The sequence below is a fragment of the Rattus norvegicus genome, chromosome 16, assembly GCF_021556685.1.
Source record: "Rattus norvegicus strain SHRSP/BbbUtx chromosome 16, alternate assembly SHRSP_T2T, whole genome shotgun sequence".
In the NCBI taxonomy this organism is placed as follows: domain Eukaryota; kingdom Metazoa; phylum Chordata; class Mammalia; order Rodentia; family Muridae; genus Rattus; species Rattus norvegicus.
The window spans coordinates 30,151,198-30,172,226 of record NC_141549.1 but is presented as its reverse complement, the minus strand read 5'-3'; the positions used below and the strand labels follow the sequence as shown (position 1 = coordinate 30,172,226).

At 38.0% G+C, this 21,029-nt stretch overlaps 1 protein-coding gene and 1 non-coding gene across 16 annotated transcripts in view; one reads left to right on the top strand and one right to left on the bottom strand.

The window, feature by feature from the left end:
• The window catches only part of Marchf1 (membrane associated ring-CH-type finger 1), an 863,029-nt gene that overhangs the window by 29,813 nt on the left and 812,187 nt on the right, over positions 1-21,029 (top strand).
• LOC120097656 (U6 spliceosomal RNA) lies at positions 17,063-17,165 on the bottom strand. Its single transcript, XR_015640579.1, has one exon. It is a non-coding gene; the product is annotated as a U6 spliceosomal RNA (small nuclear RNA).

Sequence of the window (21,029 nt, the reverse complement as noted above, 5' to 3'; positions counted from 1 at the left end):
GACCATGCGATGTGTGGTGACAATATTTAACATCCAGTCCCAGAGACTTTTATTTCAGTCCATCCTTAGTAACCGTAGACTCTGTGCTCTATGCCAAGTCCTTTGAGCCTCTAATCTTTTTTTTAATTTTTTTTTTATTAACTTGAGTATTTCTTATTTACATTTCGAGTGTTATTCCCTTTCCCGGTTTCCAGGCCAACATCCCTCTCCCCCTCCCCTCCCCTTCTTTATGGGTGTTCCCCTCCCCATCCTTCCCCCATTGCGGCCCTCCCCCCAATAATCATGTTCACTAGGGGTTCAGTCTTAGCAGGACCAAGGGCTTCCCCTTCCACTGGTGCTCTTTGGTGCTCTTCCTAGGATATTCATTGCTACCTATGAGGTCAGAGTCCAGGGTCAGTCCATGTATAGTCTTTAGGTAGTGGCTTAGTCCCTGGAAGCTCTGGTTGCTTGGCATTGTTGTTCATAGGGGGTCTTGAGCCCCTTCAAGCTCTTCCAGTTCTTTCTCTGATTCCTTCAATGGGGGTCTCAGTTCAGTGGTTTGCTGCTGGCATTCGCCTCTGTATTTGTTGTATTCTTGCTGTGTCTCTCAGGAGAGATCTACATCCGGCTCCTGTCGGTCTGCACTTCTTTGCTTCATCCATCTTGTCTAATTGGATGGCTGTATATGTGTGGGCCACATGTTGGGTAGGCTCTGAATGGGCATTCCTTCTGTCTCTGTTTTTTGTTTGTTTGTTTGTTTTTTTGATTCTTTTTTTTCGGAGCTGGGGACCGAACCCAGGGCCTTGCGCTTCCTAGGTAAGCGCTCTACCACTGAGCTAAATCCCCAGCCCCCGTCTCTGTTTTAATCTTTGCCTCTCTATTCTTGTTCCCCTTTTAAAGAAGGAGTGAAGCATTCACATTTTGATCTTATAATGGAAACTTTGAAATAGTTGATTGACTTCATTTCCCTCAATTTTGTATCCTTGGCCACTCTACTTCCCTGTCTGAAGACAGAATTAGATGAACAAACAAGCAAAAACAAACAAACAAAAACAAACAAACAAACAAACAAAACCCACTACATGTATACCCTAGCTAAGACTCCTAGTAATACTGGGATATGAAACCTGAACTGGCCATTTCCTGTAATCAGGCAAGACTCCCAGTGGAGGGAGTGGGACCCCAACCCAGCCTCAAAACTTTCACATGTTAATTTGCCCTGCCTAGATACCTAGCATACTTGTCACCAGAGAGGCTTTACTTCGCAGCCTCAGCGGATGGAAACAGATGCACTTTAGGATCCTGTGGAAGAAGGAAGGAAGGATTGCAGGAGCTAGAGGGGTCAAGGGCACCACAAGGAAACATAATCAACCTACCTGAGCCCACAGAGAATCAGAGACTGAACTACCAACGAGGGAGCCTGCACCGGCCTGAGCTAGGTCCACTGTTTACATGTTACAGTTCTGTAGCTTGGTCTTCGTGTGGGACTCCTCACTGCAGGAGCAGGGGCTGTCTCTGACTCTGTTGTCTACCTTTGGAACCCTTTCAGCTGTGAGCAGCCTCCTCTAGCCTAATACAAGACGATGCCCCTAGTCTTACTGCAACTTGATATGCCAGGGCTGGTTAATTATCTGAGGGAGGCCTCCTTTTCTGAAGACAAATGGAGGAGGAGCTCATGGGGGTGGGAGGGAAAACTATGGTCAAGATGTAAAATAAATACATTAATTAATTAATAAATAATAAAAAAACCCCTACACATAACTGACACGAGGCAACAGGAATAGAGCTGTTTTGTTGTTTGTGTGTTGGCTTTTGTTTTTGTGTTTTGTTTGTTTGTTTTTCCAGGGCTTTGTTTATTTTACTTCAACCGATGGATGTCCGATATCACACAATTTCATTGTGTATATATATGGGTAGTTTTAAAATCTGCTTATCCACCAATGGATGTTTGAGTGGCTCTCTACAGTGGCTGTTATTACAGTGCTGAAAGCCATGGGGCTTGAGATGGCCCGTGTGTCCTCTACAGGCAAGCTCAGTGCTGGCAATGGTGGCCATGTGATAGTTCTGTTTCTATTTTTATCCTTTACTGACTATAGATTTTTTTTTAAGTGTAAGATACATCCTGTTCCTGATAATGGCTTCTCTTCTTTTCCTCCTCCCCTCAACACCCCATCTCCCATCACCTGGATCTTTCCCCTTTCTGTCTCTTATTAGCAAACAGGCATCTAAGGAATAATAATAATAGTAATAATAATAATAGTAGTAGTAGTAGCAGTAGTAATAGTAGTAGTATAAAACAAACAAAAAACCTTCAAATTGGAATTGGTCAAACAAACAAACAAACAGAAGAAAGAGAGCCTAAGAAAAGGCACAGGAAACAGACATACATCCAGAGACCCACTCATTTGCATATGCAGGAGTTCCATAAGACACTAAGCTGGATTTTATAATACATATGCAAAAGATTACTTGGGTAAAAATTAAAAATAAAAATAAAAACAAAAAGATGAAATTTAAAAGAGAAAGAAAATGCAAATAATGTGTGTGTGAGAGAGATTTCAAACAAAAAACAAATAAAAAGAAAATAAATAGAATGAGAGATAAAGAAGTATTGGTGAACATGTGGATAAAAGGAAACCCTTACATATTGTTGGTAAATGTAAATTGGTTATTACTGGGAAAAATTTTGAGGATTTCACAAATGAAACAAAAAGCAGAAGCATATCATCTCATGAAATGCAGAAAAGGCACTTGACAAACTCAACATTCTTTTATGATAACAGTTCTGAAGAGATTAGGGATACAAGGGACATCCCTAAATATGAAAAAGACAGTTTACAGCAAGCCCGTGACAGCCAACTTCAACTTCAATGGGGATAAACTCAAAATAATTCCACTAAAATCTGGAGCGAGACAAAGCTGTCCGTTCCCACCATACTTTCTCAATATAGTACTTGAAATCTTAGCTACAGCCATAACACGGATGAAGGACACCAAAGGCATCCACATTGGAAAGGAAGATGTCAAAGTACCTCTATCTGAGGGGGAGATGAGGATACATCAGCAACCCTGAAAAAGCCACCTGGGAACTCCTACAAGTGATAAACACTGGATAAAGTAGCTGGATACAAAGGAACTTACCAAAATCAGTAGCAGACCAAGAAGGAAATCAAGGAAGCAATACTTTGCACAATAGTCCCAATAATTTAAATAATATAAAATATCTTTGGGTAACCAATAAAGTAAAAGATATATGATAAGACTTTAAGACATGTAGAAAGATATTGAGGATGATATATCAGAAAATTATGAACTGGTGTGTTTGAAGTCTGTAACTAATACTATTGATATTTATTATTATTATTATTATTATTATTAAATTAGTTTGATCACTAAGGCTTTTGTTTGAGGTCATTCTGAAGCTTAAGTAGCATCCTATACTTGTCCACAAATGCACTGTGACTGAATACATAAATACCACACTTGTATTGCCTGTCATCTTGTTTTGTATTCGTATTTGCCATGAGTTATAACTTTTTTGTTATTTCTCAATCCCTTAGCAAATTACTAAACATTTAGATTTTAGTAGTTTTGCCTTTCCACATTTTTTGCAAGGGACAGCTTGGATTAATTTTTCACAATCACAATATTAGAGTCCTTTGGATTTGACAGATGTATTTCCTTGTGTCAACGAATTTCCTATTTTGATCACAACGCCATAGCATCATTTCCCTTCACTTTGGAGGGATTCTCTTTCATGTTTCTTGTAGGTAGGATTTAGTGTTAAGACACTCTGGGACTCTCTAGATAAGTCTTTATTTCATTTTCAATTTAGAAAGATGAGGGTATTGGTTATAGTGTGTCGTGTTGGCAGTTTTAAAATATCATTTTGAAGAGTTTGAGTGTATCATTGTGCAATCTCCTGGTCTACAAGGTCTTGGCTGAAAAGCCACTGCCCATCCTTTGAGCCTCTGTTGCTGGGCGCTTTGCTCTTCTCAGGCTGCTTTCAAATCCCCCCCTTCTTTAGCTCCAGACATGATTATGACATGACTCACTTCAGATCTCTTTATTGAACGTATTGGTTGTTCTTGGCTGCAAATTTCATTCTCCTCAATTGTGTTTGCTAATATTTCTTTTAAACATACTCTACTCTCTCTTGTGCCTCTTGTCCTTTGCGTGTGTCAGTGTAGCTGACATTGCTATGATGGGTAGTGTTCTTTCTGTCTCTTAAGCTATTCTCACTTTTGCCATAAAATTTTGCTCTTCAGATTATCTTACACAGACCTACCTTCCACACTACCAATCCTTCCTTATGTTTGATCTACTGAGTTTTTTATAGGTGTGATATTCTTTGGTTCTGTGGTTTATGTTTGATATCTTGGTTTTTAATATATCCTGAAATTCTTTGTTCTTGCACTATCTTGATCTCTGTGAGCACCCTTATAAGTACTGTTTGGATTCACTTTTGAGTAAGTCATATTTCTATACTCCACATGGGGGTGATTTCTGAACAAGTTGGTTGCTGTTCCATTTAAAATATGTATGTTTTTTTTTATGTTTTGGTATACCAAGATAAGCCAGAACATTGATATTGGAGAGGAGAGCTGCAGGTTTTCTAGACTGAGCTGGAAACCTTGAAGAGTTTGCTGATGTCTTTCTTTCTTTCTTTCTTTCTTTCTTTCTTTCTTTCTTTCTTTCTTTCTTCCTTCCTTCCTTCCTTCCTTCCTTCCTTTCTTTCTTTCTTTCTTTCTTTCCTTCTTTCTTTTTTTGATTTTACACTGAAGCCAAGTCTAAATGTTCTTTCCTCACTCACGGTCACTAAACCAGTTGGAGAATGTGTGGTAAGTGTTCCATTAAGATTAACTCTTCACTATTCTCAGAGTCAGTACTTGACAGAAGTGGGCTCCATTGACACTCAGCTGTTTATCATCTGCCTTATAAGGTCACACAGTAATAAAAGCCTTCATCCAATCCAGTAGCTGAAGTGGTAAAGGAACAACTCCTTACATGGAATCTTGATTTTTAATGGCACTTGGGATTTAAAACTCCAAAGAACCAGCAAAATGTATTCATTACAGGGTTGAGATGAAGGAAAGAGTGAAGAAATCTTAGGGTCTAGCTTGCTGTTCAGAAATTTTGTTTAAGTGCCAGGCTCCTCTGTAGAATTCAACGCTATACCATTCCTGTAAGAAAATGAGAGAAGGACTTCCAATTCTATTTTCTACACTTCTTCAAGGGAGTGTAGACTCTGGAAGTCCTCTGTGTCTATTTAAGGCCATATTTTAAAAGACCAGTTGTAGTGGCTCACACCATATTCTCTATAATCCTATATAGCTTTGCTGTTCTCTAGGAACTTACATTACTTAGTCCCATTGGTTGAGTGCCTAGGAGGTGTGAAATGCTCTGCCTTGGGTAGAAGTTGTAAAATTGTGGTCCCTAGTGTGTGGTCAATGTTATTTGGGAAGGATTATTAGACTTGGAGCTATCACTGGGACTAAACCTGGGTAGGAGGCCCAGGAAGCGCTGACGTGCATGTCTGTCCAGCTGTTGGTAGGCTAATATTAGTCTACACTTGACGCTTCTCAGTGGATGTTACTGAGAAACCAGGACATCAAGTAGCTATGGGAAGAGTGTCCTCAAGGTCTTCCAGAGAGATGAGGGTGCATTAAAAAATAAACAAGAAAACAAATAAACAAATAAACTTGTCCAGCTGATAAGTCCCAAGGTTGCTTCAATGCTTATGTAAACTGCTACTTTTAAAATTTAGCACTAAAACCATTCACATCTGCTTAATACCATCTCCTAGAGTTGTAGAGCTAACTCATGGGGGAACCTTAGAGATAAGGCCATATGCTTTTTAGGTCAAAACTCATCTCTGCTCACAAGGATGACTGGGATGATAGGGATAGGAATTCCTTGGAATATAATTAGAGCCTAAATCTGTTCCACCACTCTCTCTATCTGGATGTTTTTAGCTTATCTGTACCCACAGATCTTTCCATTCATTTTTTTCTCTAGGAAATGGATCCACAAATCTTTATTGAACCTATGGCTAAGGGGTAGTCAAGGGCTTCTCTTTCTACCGTGTTGCGGGCGTTATATCTTTCCTCCACGTCTGAAGGAAAGTTTTGCCAGAGGGAAGTATTTCTGGTTAGCAATTTTCTCTCTTCAGTGCTTTGAATAAATCAGTCCCTTATCTCTGTTTCTGCCAGAAAGTATATTGATGGCTTTGTAAGGATCCCTGTACATGATGAGTTGTTCTCTCTTTGAAGCTGCTGAGACTTTCTTTGTATTTGTTTTTTGGAAAATTTGATTATAATGCCTCTATAAATTATTCTCTTAGTTGAATCTCATTGGGGACTTTTGTAATTTCTGGATTGAAATGTTTGCAATTCTCCTAGGAGTTCGAACCCTTATTTATATAAATAATTACCTAGATTGTCAGTCTTCTTAAGCTAATACGTTATCATTACCATTTTTAGTGTTGTCAAATAAGGCCTGTAGGGGTCTTCTCTTCTTTTTCAACACTTTCTTTTTTATTTCCTCCTTTTATTAAGTACCCTTAAATGCCTCTTGTTACATTCCAGATTCTTTCTTTTGATTATTTAATTCTGTTGTTGAATTCTTAGATATGTTTTTGTTTTTTATTGGATTATTCTTTATCTTATGACATGTTTTTATATTTTACCATTTATGCTGTTAATTATTTTCCTAATTTTCTTGATGATTTCATCTGAGTCTAGTAGCTTGTTTAGGATCTTTAAAGTGATTTCTTTAAGCCCTTTGTCAGGGAGTTAACAGATTTTCATTCATTTGAAGCTGACTAACAGAATCATTGTATTCTTTTGATAGCCAATATTTTGTTTTGATTTTTCCATCCTTTAATCTTGTGTTGTTGGTTTTCATCTAAAGTGTCATCTTTTATAGTTTTCACCAACAGGCTTTGGGGGAAACACCTTCTCCTGAAAGTCAAGCTAGGAATTCTGAGGAATTAAGACCTTTTCAATGGATGTACCTACTTTACTCTGTTGTTCTTCCTGGGTGTACTGGCTGGTTTTATGTGTCAAATTGACACAAGCTGGAGTTATCACATAGAAAGGAAACTCCATCTGTAAGGCATTTTTTTTCAACTAATGATCAAGGATAGGAGGGTCCATTGTGGATGGTGCCATCCCTGGACTGGTAGTCTTGGGTTCTATAAGAAAGCAGGCTGAGTAAGACAGGGAAAGCAAGCCAATAAGTAACATGGCCTCTGCATCAGTTCCTGCTTCCTGACCTGTTTGAGTTTCAGTCCTGATTTCCTTTGGTGATGAACAGTAATGTGGAAGTGTAAGCTGAGTAAACCCTTTCCTCCCCAACTTGCTTCTTTGTCACGGTGTTTTGTGTAGAAATAAAAACCCTGACTGAGACACCGGAGGAAGGGATTTCTTTGAATTGCTTACATTCTCTTCATCCTAAAAGTCCTGGACAGAAGTTCCCACAGCAAAGCCACCTCAAATGTCCATTGGTGTGTCTTATCTCAAGAAGAGTCAAGTGGAGTGAGTGCATTGTTTGTAAACATTGAATAAAGACTTGCTTGCCATCTGGGGAGAGTACAGGAAGGGAAGGAGAGGAAGTATATGGAGCGCTGAAATGACTAGATAGGCTGGAGGTGGTGGCGGTGGTCAGAATCTGTATAGATTGATCCTTGGTGGTTGTGCTTAGACTTTCTAATGAATTCTGAAAAGGAGTTAGTGGGTCTTTAGTCTTTCTTCTTGGTTCAAATTCTCTCCTAGGTGTTCACACCTATCACCAATGTCAGTGTAGATGTTGGTAAGAGTGACCTGTCCCTGAGCAATGTTCTGTGTGGCTGGGGATGCAGAAGCTCCTTTACTGCCTTCACTTTGTCCCCTGGGAAACAGAGTCTAAGGAATCTTTCCTGATACTAAGCTGTGTTTCTTGGCAGAGGGAGAATGCGTGTCTTACTATCTTTGTTAACAAACTTTGTTCTCACATTTCCTGCTCCTCTTCTTCAGACAGAATGGCACGTCTTCACTGGACGTGAGACTCCCACAAGGCTCTCATTCCTGGGTAGTTATGGGAACCAATGCTTTTTGTGCAGTCCTGGCATTAACTTCCTAGTTTTGCATCTTAATGATGGCTGTCTAGAGCTAACCACTACTGTGCTCAGTGCCAAGGAGATGGCTCAGAGGGAGCAGGCGCTTGCTGCCAAAGCTTCCAATATGAGTTCAATGCCCACATGGTAACAGAAGAGAATTGACTCTCCTGTAAACTGTCCACTGGCCTTCACATGTGTGCTGTGACAAGTATGTATGCATATACACCTATGAAATATAATTTAAACAAAATTCAATTCATTTGTTTACAACTCTCTTTTCTCATCCCTTCTACTTCTCTTTTTTCTTTTTTTCCTCTTTTTCTAAGTGTCATCTGAAGTTGGGAGATTATTGTAACGACACTATGCTATGAAAGATGAATAGATAGAATTCTGTTTAATATTTAAAATACAGTGAATAGAAATACATCACATACTTTTAGGAGAGAAAGGCTTTTAACTGGCTTGCCCATTGCTTTTCCTCCATTTAAGCTTTGCATTTAATCCCCCAAAGAATAGCAGAGAAAGGCTGGTAATAGCTTTCCTATAACTTCTGAAAGATTGTTTGCCATGACATACCAACAATGAGAAGGAAGCAATATTCAGAACTTTTATCACTTAAGTAAGCACATTATTGATACAAGGGTAAGCAATTCCTCCCTTAAATGAGAACGCTCTTTCAAGATCATTTCTTGTAAGATGTAATATTTTAAATATTAATATTTGCTTTGATGGGAATGAAATTAAATGTAAAATTGTCACTTAACCCTAGCTATGTGCTATAAAAAATGAATAAAATAGAGAAGCTTATTTGAAAGGGCAATTGGGTCCTCTGGGACTATTAAGGATGATACATTCATTTACACTTGATATTTTACGTTCTGTAAATAACCCTCAAAGCAAAATCCTATTTGGTTAATGTCTCCATCTTCCTGTTCTCTCCTGTTACTCTAACCAAATACAGATAAATACTACAAGATTCCTTCCAATTCCTGCTCATATCTAGCTAGCCTTGCATATCTGATAGGCAGGCAGGTAATACCCAGAGGACTGATTTGCATGTTTTGTTTCTCATCTGCTAAGGAGCTACCACTTTCGTTTTGATGCTCTGGTTAGAAGCCAGTCCCCCAGCATTTTATGGCCCATGAGACTTTCAGGACAGTGAGGGCCTATACTAATGCTCACTAAATGAGGAGGCTTTGTTATCAACTACTTGTGTTAGGTAGAAAATGGAGATTTCTCTAGAAAACTTTATATATTCTGTTACTATTATTTGACTAATGATTTGACTAGGGATATACAATATATAGTTGAATATGTATAACTTTTCATTCACACATGCAGAATATACATGCAGAATTTAATATACTTGTATTAAATGTTAATTAAGCCTGTTACATAAAAGTGGTAATGGTAACTGATGACCAGCTTTCTTTTTTTATAACTCCCTTATAGCTTCAATTTCCTTAAGTTATATTGGTAGAAATGACAGGTATTTTATATTACTCATAGACAATTCAATAGATATATTTAAAAATCTGTATCTTCAATATTATATATTTGGGAACAAACAAATTTTGATAAAACAACAAATTGAAAATGTTTCTTTGTTAAGTCAACTTGAAGAACCTCTCAACAACTGTACCACAAGCTTCACATTCATGCAGAGTATCATAAATGTTCACTTAGCCAGAGTATGTGAAATGCATGACCTCATCACACCAAGTTTTAGGATCCAAAATCAGGCCTCACCTTGTGCTCAAGGTCAGGTCTACTGTAAATTTCTAAATGTTGTGAAGATGTCATCCTTTATTTATCCATGAGCTCACAACTTATAGGAGTATTACTTTTAGAACTCACACTTGGCTACCCAACTTCTTCCTGTATGCCGCCTTCAACTATACCCTGTAGCTTTAATCTTCCTTTCTATCCTAATACAGAATCTTGTTAGAGTGCCATTTCCTGAGCTTAATTTTAGTGAGTGCTATATTAACTTTGCCAAGTTGCATGAATTAGAAGGGATTTCTAAAGGGAATAAGTTAATTTTTGCTTGTTGTATAAGCATCTTTAGAAGGCAAGATACTAATATCAGGAGTAGAGAAAACAGTTGAGTAGCATGAAAACCCTTGATGTTCTCTTGTCCAGAAAGAAGGTTACTCTGATGTGGTCAGGGTCATTTCCTTCCTTCCTTCCTTCCTTCCTTCCTTCCTTCCTTCCTTCCTTCCTTCCTTCCTCCCTCCCTTCCTTCCTTCCTTCTTTCTTTGTTTCTTTCTTTGTTTCTTTCTTTCTTTCTGTGATTTATTTTTTATTTATTAATTTTTTATTATGTATTTCTTTACTTACATTTCAAAGGTTATTCCCCTTCCCGGTTTCCTATCCATAAGCCCCCATTCCCTCCCCTCCCTCTCCCCCTTACATCCCCCCTTATTGCCCTTCCTCATATTCCCCTGCACTGGGGGGTCCAACATTTTCTAATTTCCTTTGTGACAACTTCAATAGGAATAGAATAAAGATAAGGAAACCCTGGAAGAGAGAGAATAACAGGCAGAATAAAACAAGAAAAACAAAAAAGAGGCAAAAATGCCTTAATTGATGTTTTGCAATTCGTTGTGTCTTCATTTGGGTTTTACATTAGAATATGTTTATTCATATTTAATTTGTTTTAAAGTGGCTCATGTGTTTTTTTAAACCACTTGCTTCGTTATAGACATTGGAGTAAAGTTTCGATTATTTCTTTTTGCTTTGAGTCAAGGTCTCAGTAGTTAGCTCAGCCAGTCCACGTCATGCTCTGTGATAGGTCATACATGCTCCGAGCTCCAGTGAGAGATGGCAGTCTTTAAGAGGTGGGACTGAGTGGAATTCTTTCACCTATAGAGCAGCCATGAAGAGGCTGTCAGGACTGAGCTTCTTCCTTTATTTCTCTCTCATGTGCTGCCTCCTAAAGTGTCTTCCTCTGCCCTATGCTCTCTGTCATGTAGCAATGCCTCTTTATGAACTCAGGTGCAGTGAGGGCAGTGAGCCATGGCCCGGAATCTCCAAACCTCTGAGACTCTACAAGTCTTTTGTAAAAATGTGGGGATTATCTTGGCTCCGTGTTACAGTGAGGAGAAGCTGAGCAGCACACTCGGTCTCTGCCTTGGTTTTCTTTAGTATTTGACTGCTGAAGAAATAAAGATTGACGCCAAAATGATGTTTTGTTTTGTTTTTATTTAATGTGGGGAATACATTCTTCATTTCTTTATTAAGGTAACAAGCTATTCCCCCTGTTTTTCATGAGTAGATGAACTGTATGAATACATTCAAATAGTAAATTTAGATTATTCTTTGTTATTTTCTTAAAAAATCTAACAATTTGTAGTGTTAAAATTTTAGTATCTTTCAGCACACACCTAATTTATTAGAATAATTTTTCTCTTTAGTATTTTAGCTATGAGAATCAGCATTGTTTATTAAAGTATCTATCTGCATATAAACTTACAGCTTTGTCCTCAGGCATATTTAGAATCTCTTAAAGAGGATATGACCCATTGCCATGCCTCTGTCAGCCTTAGATATGATTGATGCCTCACTGCAGAGTAAGCAAGTGTTCTTGGATTATGCACAGACAGTTTACAATGGGCATGCCTAGTGTGCTCAGGTCTCATTCCTATTCCAAAAATGTATGCCTGTGTTTTTCAGGTGCTGGAGCTAATGACCCTATTCATTGTTTGGGTGCCCAAAATTAGTCAGAAAGTATTAAAAGAAGTTTTCTCTATTGCTGCTTTGTTTTTATTTCTTCTGGCTCTAAATGACCAAGAGGACATTTGAGCAGCCTTCCTGCCCCTGGAACTATGATCTTCAGAACATCCTGAACTTGAAGGGTAAAACAATTCAGCCACTCATTCCTTGACAGCAAAGCTTTCTGGATCATGTTCATGATGTCATAGATTCTCTATATGCTGGTGCTCATTCCACTGATTACCTGAACCATTTTATCTCATATTTCTTCACTGTTACCTAACATAGCACTAATGCTTAAAGGAGGGTTTTGAATTTCCTTCACATCGTGTTATATTCTTTTATGGCTTACAATTTCTTCTATAAGTTTTTCTACTTTTCACAACTTACCTTTGCAGCTTCATCTTAAAGCAGATTTATTAACTGCCTTTCTACCTTGGTTATTTATCTATTGTCCAAATATTACTTGACAACTTGTAAAAGAAAGCATTTAGTTTATGGCTCATGGGTGCATAGGGTTAGAATCCATGATCAGACTGGCAGGGAACATTACAGGGAATGGCTTGAGCTTTGGAAACCAATGCAATCACTCCTTGTAATCCTTCCAAAATAGTTCCATCAATGAGGTACAAGTATGCAAACATTCTGTTCGAACCACTACATGTGCTTTTTGGGGGCTTGTTCCTTTCTCTGTTGTCTCCCAGGACTATGACTAACTTGTGTTATGATTATATATATTAATACAAGATATGTTTCATGTACCAATAGAATTGAATGCTAATCTGGCATCTAGTAGATGTATGCATGTTGGTTGACTAATAAATAACAGTAACATCATATATACTGGTATTTATGTGTATTGACAACTTTTAAATCATATATATGATTTAGAAATGCATAATCATAAATACATAAATTATCTATCTCTATCTTGTATATTTGATCCACCCAACAAACCTAGGAAGTAACTGATGAGGACCCTGAGGTTGAATCCAATTTAGATAAAACCTAAGAGTCTTGGAGAGATGGCTCAGTAGTTAAGAGCACTTGCTGCTCTTGCAGAGACACAGATTTGGTTTGTACCGTGCATACTGGTGGGTTCCAATTGTCTAATTGCAGAAGATCTGATGTTCTCTTCTGACTTTCATAGGCACTACATACACAGGTGGACATACAGGTGAGCAGGCACAAACTCTGAAGTATTTAAAAGCAAATACTGAGAGTTAACACAAACTACCCAAATGGTCTGGGATTAGGCTACCAGCAGTCTTTCAATTGTCTCTAGAATGTTTGATCTTGAATATCTATGAGGAGATCAACTTTGAAAGTTTTGGTACGTCACAAATCTGTAGTCGTTGCTAAAACAGTTTGTGGAAACAAAAACATATGCTTCTCATGTTGAATTTGCTGAATTTTGTTCTAGCCTAACACCAAGGATCATCACACTACTACACATTGCTCTACTCCACCTCTCCATATCTGCCCACTTGAGCTCTTGAGCATTCCTCAGGGACTGTGTGTTTCCATGCATATAGCTGCAGCATCTTTCCCTCTATCGGCCAGTATTTTAACTAACCTTGCAATATTTAGTTTTAAAAGAATGTATTTGGTCTACCAATTTTTATTTTATTAAAATTTAGTTTTCCTTTGAAAATGCTATCTAAATAAGATGACTAAGCTGGTGAATGTCTTAGGTTTTCTTTTATGTCTTAAGCACTATGGTCATAAACAACTTGAGGAGGAGAATTTACTCTAGTTCACAACCCTCAGTCACACTCCAAAAATTCAGGGAAGAAGCTCCAGGTAGAAACTTGGGACTCATGCAAAGACCATAGAGGATTGCTGTTTTCCAGCTTGCTTTCTTACAGCATCTAGAATCACCTGCCCAGGGGTGGCACCCACACTGTGAGCTGGGTACTCCTTCAACAGCCATCAATCACAGTAGCACCCCATGTATTTCCATACTGGTCAATTTTGTGAAGACACTTTTTCTCAATTTAGAGTCTCTCCTAAACAGAACACCAATGGCTTATGCTCTGAGCAAGCATTGCGAAATGAGACCTCATAAAATTGCAAAGCTTCTGTAAGGCAAAGGACACTGTCATTAGGACAAAATGGCAAACAACTGATTAGGAAAAGATCTTTACCAATCCTACATCCGATAGAGGGCTGCTACCTGATATATACAAAGAACTCAAGAAATTAGACTCCAGAGAGTCAAATAACGCTTTTAAAAATGGGGTACAGAGCTAAACAAAGAGTTCTCAGCTGAGGAATATTGAATGGCTGAGAAGGACCTGAAGAAATGTTCAACATCCTTAGTCATCAGGGAAATGCAAATCAAAACAACCCTGAGATTCTACTTCACACATATCAGAATGGCTAAGATAAAAAAACTGAGGTGACAGCAGATTCTGGTGAGAAAGTGAAGAAAGAGGAACGCTCCTCCATTATTGGTGGGATTGCAGACTGGTACAACCACTCTGGAATTCATTCTGGAGGCTACTCAGAAATTTGGACATAGTACTACCTGAGGACCCAGCTATAACTCTCCTGGGCATATACTCAAATGATGCTCCAACATATAACAAGGACACATGCTCCACTATGTTCATAGCAGCCTTATTTATAATAGCCAGAAGCTGGAAAGAACCCAGATGTCCTTCAACAGAGAAATAGATACAGAAAATGTGGTACATCTACACAATAACTACTCAGCTATCAAAAACAATGACTTTATGAAATTCATAGGTAAATGGATAGAACTAGGAAATATCATCCTGAGTGAGGTAACCCGATCACAGAAAAACACACATGGTATGCACTCACTGATAACTGGATATTATTAGTCCAAAACCTCGAATTACCCAAGGTACAAGCCATAGACCACATGAAGCTCAAGAAGAATGACAACTAAAGTGCAGATGCATCAGTCCTTCTTAAAAGGGGGAATAAACATATTCATAGGAAGAAATATAGAGACAAAGTTTGGAGTACAAATTGAATGAATGAATGACTATTCAGAGCCTGCTCCACCTGGAGATCCAGCCCATATATATACAGGATCTATCTATCTATCTATCTATCTATCTATCTATCTATCTATCTATCTATCTATCTATCTATCTCAAAACTAGACACTATTGATGAAGCCAAGAAATGCATGCTGAAAGGAGCCTGATATAGCTCTCTCCTGAGAGGCTCAGCCAGAGCATGACAAATACAGAGGCAAATGCCAGCAGCAAACCATTGAACTAAGAATGGGGTCCCCACTGGAGGAGTTAGAGAAAGGATTGAAGGAGCTGAAGGGGCTTGCAACCCCATAAGAACAACAATACCAACCAACCAGAGCTCCCAGTGGCTAAACCACTACCCAAAGACTACTCATGGCTCCAGCTGCATATGTGGCAGAGGATGGCCTTGTTGGGCACCGATGGGAGGAGAAGCCCTTGGTCCTGCCAAGGTTGAACCCCTCCCCCCAGTGTAGGGGAATGTCAGGGAATGGAGGCGTGAAGGGAGGGTTGGTTGGGGCGGTGGAACACCTTCATAGAAGAAAGGGAGGGGGTACAGTATAGGGGGTTTATGAATGTGAAATTGAGAAAAGGATTAACATTTGAAATGCAATAAAAAGTATCCAATTAAAATGAAATAGAATGGAATTTACCTCTGTCATACTTTTGTGCATTTCCTATTTTTTTAATTAATATTTATATTCCAGATTTCATTCTCCTCCCCGTCCACCCCTGGAAAGTTCCAAATCCCACACCTTCTCCCCGCCCACTGTCCTCCCAACCCCGGTCCAGCACTTCTCCCCCTGTCTCCACAAGGATGTCCCCACCCCACACACCCCACCAGACGGCTAAACTTCCTGGGGCCTCCAGTCTCTTGAGGATTAGGTACATCTTCTCTAATGAACCCAGACCAGGGAGTCCTCTGCTGTGTATGTGCTGGAGGCCTCATCTCAGCTGGTGTATGCTGCCTGGTTGGTGGTCCAGTGTCTAAGAGATCTCAGGGATGCAGGTTAATTGACACTGCTGGTCCTCTTACAGGGTTGCCCTCCTCCTTAGCTTCCTCCAGCTTTTCCCTAATTCAACCAGAGGGGTCAGCAGTTTCTGTTCATTGGTTGGGTGCACACATCTGCATCTGACTCTTTCAGCTGCTTGTTGTGTCTTTTGGAGAGCAGTCATGGTAGGTCCCTTTTTGTGAATGCCCTATAGCTTCAGTAGTGATATCAGGTTTGGGGGCCTCCCCTTGAGCTGGATTCCAATTTTGGACCTTCTTTTCCTCAGGCTCTTATCCATTTCCTTCCTTGCATTTCTTTCCCATAGGAACAATTATGGGTCAGAGGTTTGGTTGTGGGATAGCAACCCCACCCCTCACTTGATGCCCTATCTTTCTGCTGGAGGTGGATTCAATAAGCTCCCTCTCACCACTGTAGGGCCCACATCTAGGGTCCCCCCCTTTGAATCCAGAGAGTCTTTCCCTTCCCAGGTCTATAGTACATTCTAGAGGGTCCTCCCAACCTCCTTCCTTCTGAAGTTGCCTGTTTCCATTCTTTCTGCTGTCCCTGAGGGCTGCAGTCATTTTACCCCACCTAATACCTGATCACGCCCCACCTCTATCCACTTTTCCTCCCCTGTCCTTCCCTCTTTCCCCTCTTGTGGTTGCTTTCTCCTCCCTCCCAAGTGGAACTGAGGTATCCTCACTTAGGCCTTGAGCTCGTTGACCTTCTTGAGTTCTGTGGGCTGTATCTTGGGTATTCTGTACTTTTTCTTTTTTCTTTATTGCCTAATATCCACTTATTATTGAGTACATACCATGCACGTCCTTTTGGGTCAGACTTATCTCACTCAGGATGACATTTTCTAGCTCCATCCATTTGTCTACAAAACTCAGGATGTCCTCGTTCTTAACAGTTGAATAGTATTCCATTGAGTACATGAACATACTTTCTGTATCCATTCTTCTGTCGTGGGACATCTGGGTTGTTTCCAGCTTCTGGCTATCACAAATAAGTCCTCTATGAACATAGTGAAACATTTGCCCCTTTGGCATGTGGGGCATCTTTGGGGTATATTCCCAAGAGTGGTATTTCTTGGTCTTAAATAGGCATTTCCTATTTTTGTAATAAGTTTTTCATATGAACATGCGATGGCCCATATTTTCTTTTGTTCGAATCTCGTATTGCTTTGCAACTTTTTAATTGTTTTTAAAGTAATTGAAACTTAGGTTTGCACATGGAATGAGATAGAGGTCCAATTAAAACTTTTTTAAAATATGGAACGCTTCACGATTCACGTGTCATACTTGCTCAGGGACCATGCTAATCTCTATATCGTTCAAATTTTAGTATATGTGCTGCCAAAACGAGCACCAAGGAAAACTTTTAAAATATACTCAGAAATATATGTATGTATATACATACTTGTTCGCAGACATGTGTCTGTGGATGTATCTTTCACTGACTATCAATTCCTATGCTAATGGTATCCTCAATTTTATAAAACAAACACCTCCCTCCACCAATCATCTCCTTTCCTTTTGGTAATGTTCTGGAATATTCATCAAAGGGAATTTTTTTATATAGAAAAATAAAAATGTTTCCATTAAAATTTATTAATGTTTCAATTAAGATTAATGAGTTTTTAGTTCTTTTGGGAAAACACACACTGTGATTATATGAATCACGTAAGAAAGCGACCACATCGCCTTTCTGCTGTAGCTTCTCTTGAGTACTTCTTGGCTCCTTCTGATGTTTTCATCACAGACTGATGCCATATAACTCTGTCCCTAAGACGATTTCTAAAGATTATATTTTTCTTGTTCTGATAAATATTTTTCTTACTTTCCTTCTAACGTATTTTGAACTGAAAATAGAGGATAAACATTGCTTCTTTAATATTCCTCTATCTTGAACTTGTCAAATCTCTATATTTCATCTAAACTTGGTGATTTTGCAGTTTTTACAGTGATATTATCTTTTCTTCACATAAAGTTTTATTGTAGTCTCATCATGGCCTATGAGGTTTCATATGATTTCCGTTATTTACACAAGTAACCTTTCTGTAATTATATTTAGCTAGATATTACGATTCAATGTTGACAAATGATTGAGAGACTTTGAGGTTCCAAACCATAAATTGTAATTGCTTTAGTGTTTTAATATGTGGAGTGACATTGGCCACTGATGTTTAAATGATCATTATGGGTCAACAATATTCTATTTTCTCTGTGATTCATAATATTTTAGAAGGAAATGAAATGTATCAAATGTCTTTCTCATCATAATGTTGTGATTTTATGATTTTTCTCTCCCCGTTTATTGGTGAAAATGATTATCCAATTTCCAGAAATAAGATCACTCATATGTATATTTCTCCAGTAATTTTTATTATTTGCAAGAATTTCTTGTGCCACTTGATATTAAACTTTTCAAATGCAGGAATGAATTCTACTAGCGATTTATGTAAAAATTTGCATCAAAATAATTAACATTGATAATTTTTGTTTGAAATTTGTTAGGCTTTGGGATGGTAGTTCTGCTTGCTCTATTTTAAAATTAGAATAATTTACAACGTGCTTTTATGTTGTTGAATATTTTACACTACAGTGAAAAAGTTCATTATTAAAAGGTAAGGTACAGAATACATTTTTTCAGAGTCTATTTAGTCTTCTTTGGAAAATAGATCTTTGATCGTCTTTCCAAAATATACATTAATAATAAATATATTCCTTATTTTCTGATTGTTAGCTTATAAAGGTTTTTTTCTTCATGGGATTTAATATTTCATTGCAGACTGTTCCTCATCTTTCTCATTTAGTATACATTGCCAAAGTTTCAATAGTAAACTTCTCTTTTGTACCTGGTTGTCTTTCGGTATTAGCCTTATAATCCTCTTCCTTTATAACTCAGGGTTTATTTGCTTTTCTGAAATCTTCAGAGATGTTTCAATCTTTAAACATGTTTATTCTCTATAGCTTTAAATATTTTATGCTTTGACTTATATTAATTTCATCTTCTAACGGTTTTAGTAATTTCTGTTTATATCAGCGATTTCCTTCTGAGACTTGTATTTTTATGCATTGCCATCCTTTGGAACAATGGATGGCCATGATCATGTTTACCTAAGTGCAGTCTTTGTTGCATGCACTTTGAGGTGACATTTTTGTCTTTGCAGTTGGTCTTCTGTATCTGCACATTTCATATATGAAGACTCAACCAACCTTGAATTTAACCTTGAATTTAAAGTATTTAAAGAATATTATTTGTTGTGTACATGAACAGAGTTCTCATCTCTAGTGGTTGTTAGTTATCAGTGTTTATTAGACTCATCTCTCATGCATGCTATTGGAATATATATATATATATACATACATATACATATATATATATAATTTCTGTTGGAGCAGTCTAGACATCTTTTATTATATCCTAAAGGATGCATTTCGGGGCTGGGGATTTAGCTCAGTGGTAGAGCGCTTACCTAGGAAGCGCAAGGCCCTGGGTTCGATCCCCAGCTCCGAAAAAAAGAACCAAAAAAAAAATAGTAAAAAAAAATAGTAAAGGATGCATTTCTATCATGTTAGGCATTCTCAATATCTTAAAGATGATGTAAAAGGTATAGGAAAATATACATATGTTATATAAAAATATTAAGCTAAAAAGAATTTGGTAAATGAGGTATGTCATGAAAATAGTTCCCTGAAGATTTATTTTTTGTCTCTTATACAGGAGATAAAGCATAACTTTTTAATTTGGTTGCTTAAGATTATTTAGTATTATCTAAATTTATTGGATGATCAGAGAATTTGGCTAAAAGTTGTCAAAAAGAATGTTCTAGGATGATGGCTGAGTGAGTAAGAGTGCTGGCTGTACCAGGTATGAGTTCATAATCCTAAGAACATATGTTAAAATTAAGGTGTGGCCACACTTGCATTTAATAACTCCAGCACTATTGGGGCCAGAGTTAGAAAGATAGGTCGGGCTTGCTGGCTGCCAGGTTTATTAAATGACCTTATCACAAGGAAATAAGGCTGGGCGTGATAGAGAAAGGTATCCAGCATCTTCCTCTGTTCTGAATGTGCCCATGCATACAAATCTGAGTTAAATCTCTCTCTGTCTCTGTCTCTCTGTCTCTCTGTCTCTCTCTGTCTCTCTGTCTCTCTCTGTCTCTCTCTGTCTCTCTGTCTCTCTCTGTCTCTCTGTCTCTCTGTCTCTCTATCTCTGTCTATCTCTCTGACTCTCTCTCATTCCATACACCAGCATTAACTCTATACTATTTACTTCTTACTTTGAAACTGAGACATTTTTTACTACATATTCCTTCCACCCACAATTTCAAGTTCTGAGGTCAGTATTTAAAACTACTCTGTTGTGAAGAGTACATGAAAAGCATTTTATTTAAAGCACTTATTTCATCTTGAGAGCATTGTCAGCCACTTCCTGTAAGCATTCTCATTATGTGTGCTGCCTTCCCCTTGGACTTCTACGTTAGCAAGTACTGTCCACGTTGATCATCATGTACTCATTACTTTATCGTTCTGGTCTTCAGGTTGCTCAGTTCTAATGCATTTGGGAGGTATACAATAAATATTCTTCTTAGATTCTCTGTACCCCTAAAGGTCTTATTTAATGACTGGAAATGATTGACAGTTTATCATACTATCTGGATTGAACTTTTGCATTTCTATGGACTCTGGAGTTTTCCACTAAATCTTCACCTTTATCACTACAGAGGAGAAATTGTTTATGAGTTAGATAATGTTTTTTTACATACAATTTAGATTTTTTTGTGCCTAAAATAGTGTGATATTTTATTTGTAAACCACCTCCTTGGTGTTTAGGCATTTTATCAGTGTCTCATGATTTTACCTCCTTATATATTTTTCTTTTATAAAAATCTTTTCAGTTTGAGTTTTTTATTTAAATACTAAATTAGGTCTCAACAGGCTCCCAAATACTCCTTAAATTCACACATACAATCGCTTACTATATAAATCTCGATTTAAATAGTTTGTATTATACACATGCACACACACACACACACACACACACATATATATATATACACACACAGACATACACACACACATATACACATTCATGCGTGCATGCACGTGTGCTCGCACACACACACACACACACACACACACAAACACACACGTATTATTATTGTTTACAGGCCATCAGCTCTCCTCTCTACTAGTTCTCAGTAGTTAGTGTTTGTTTATTTTGACA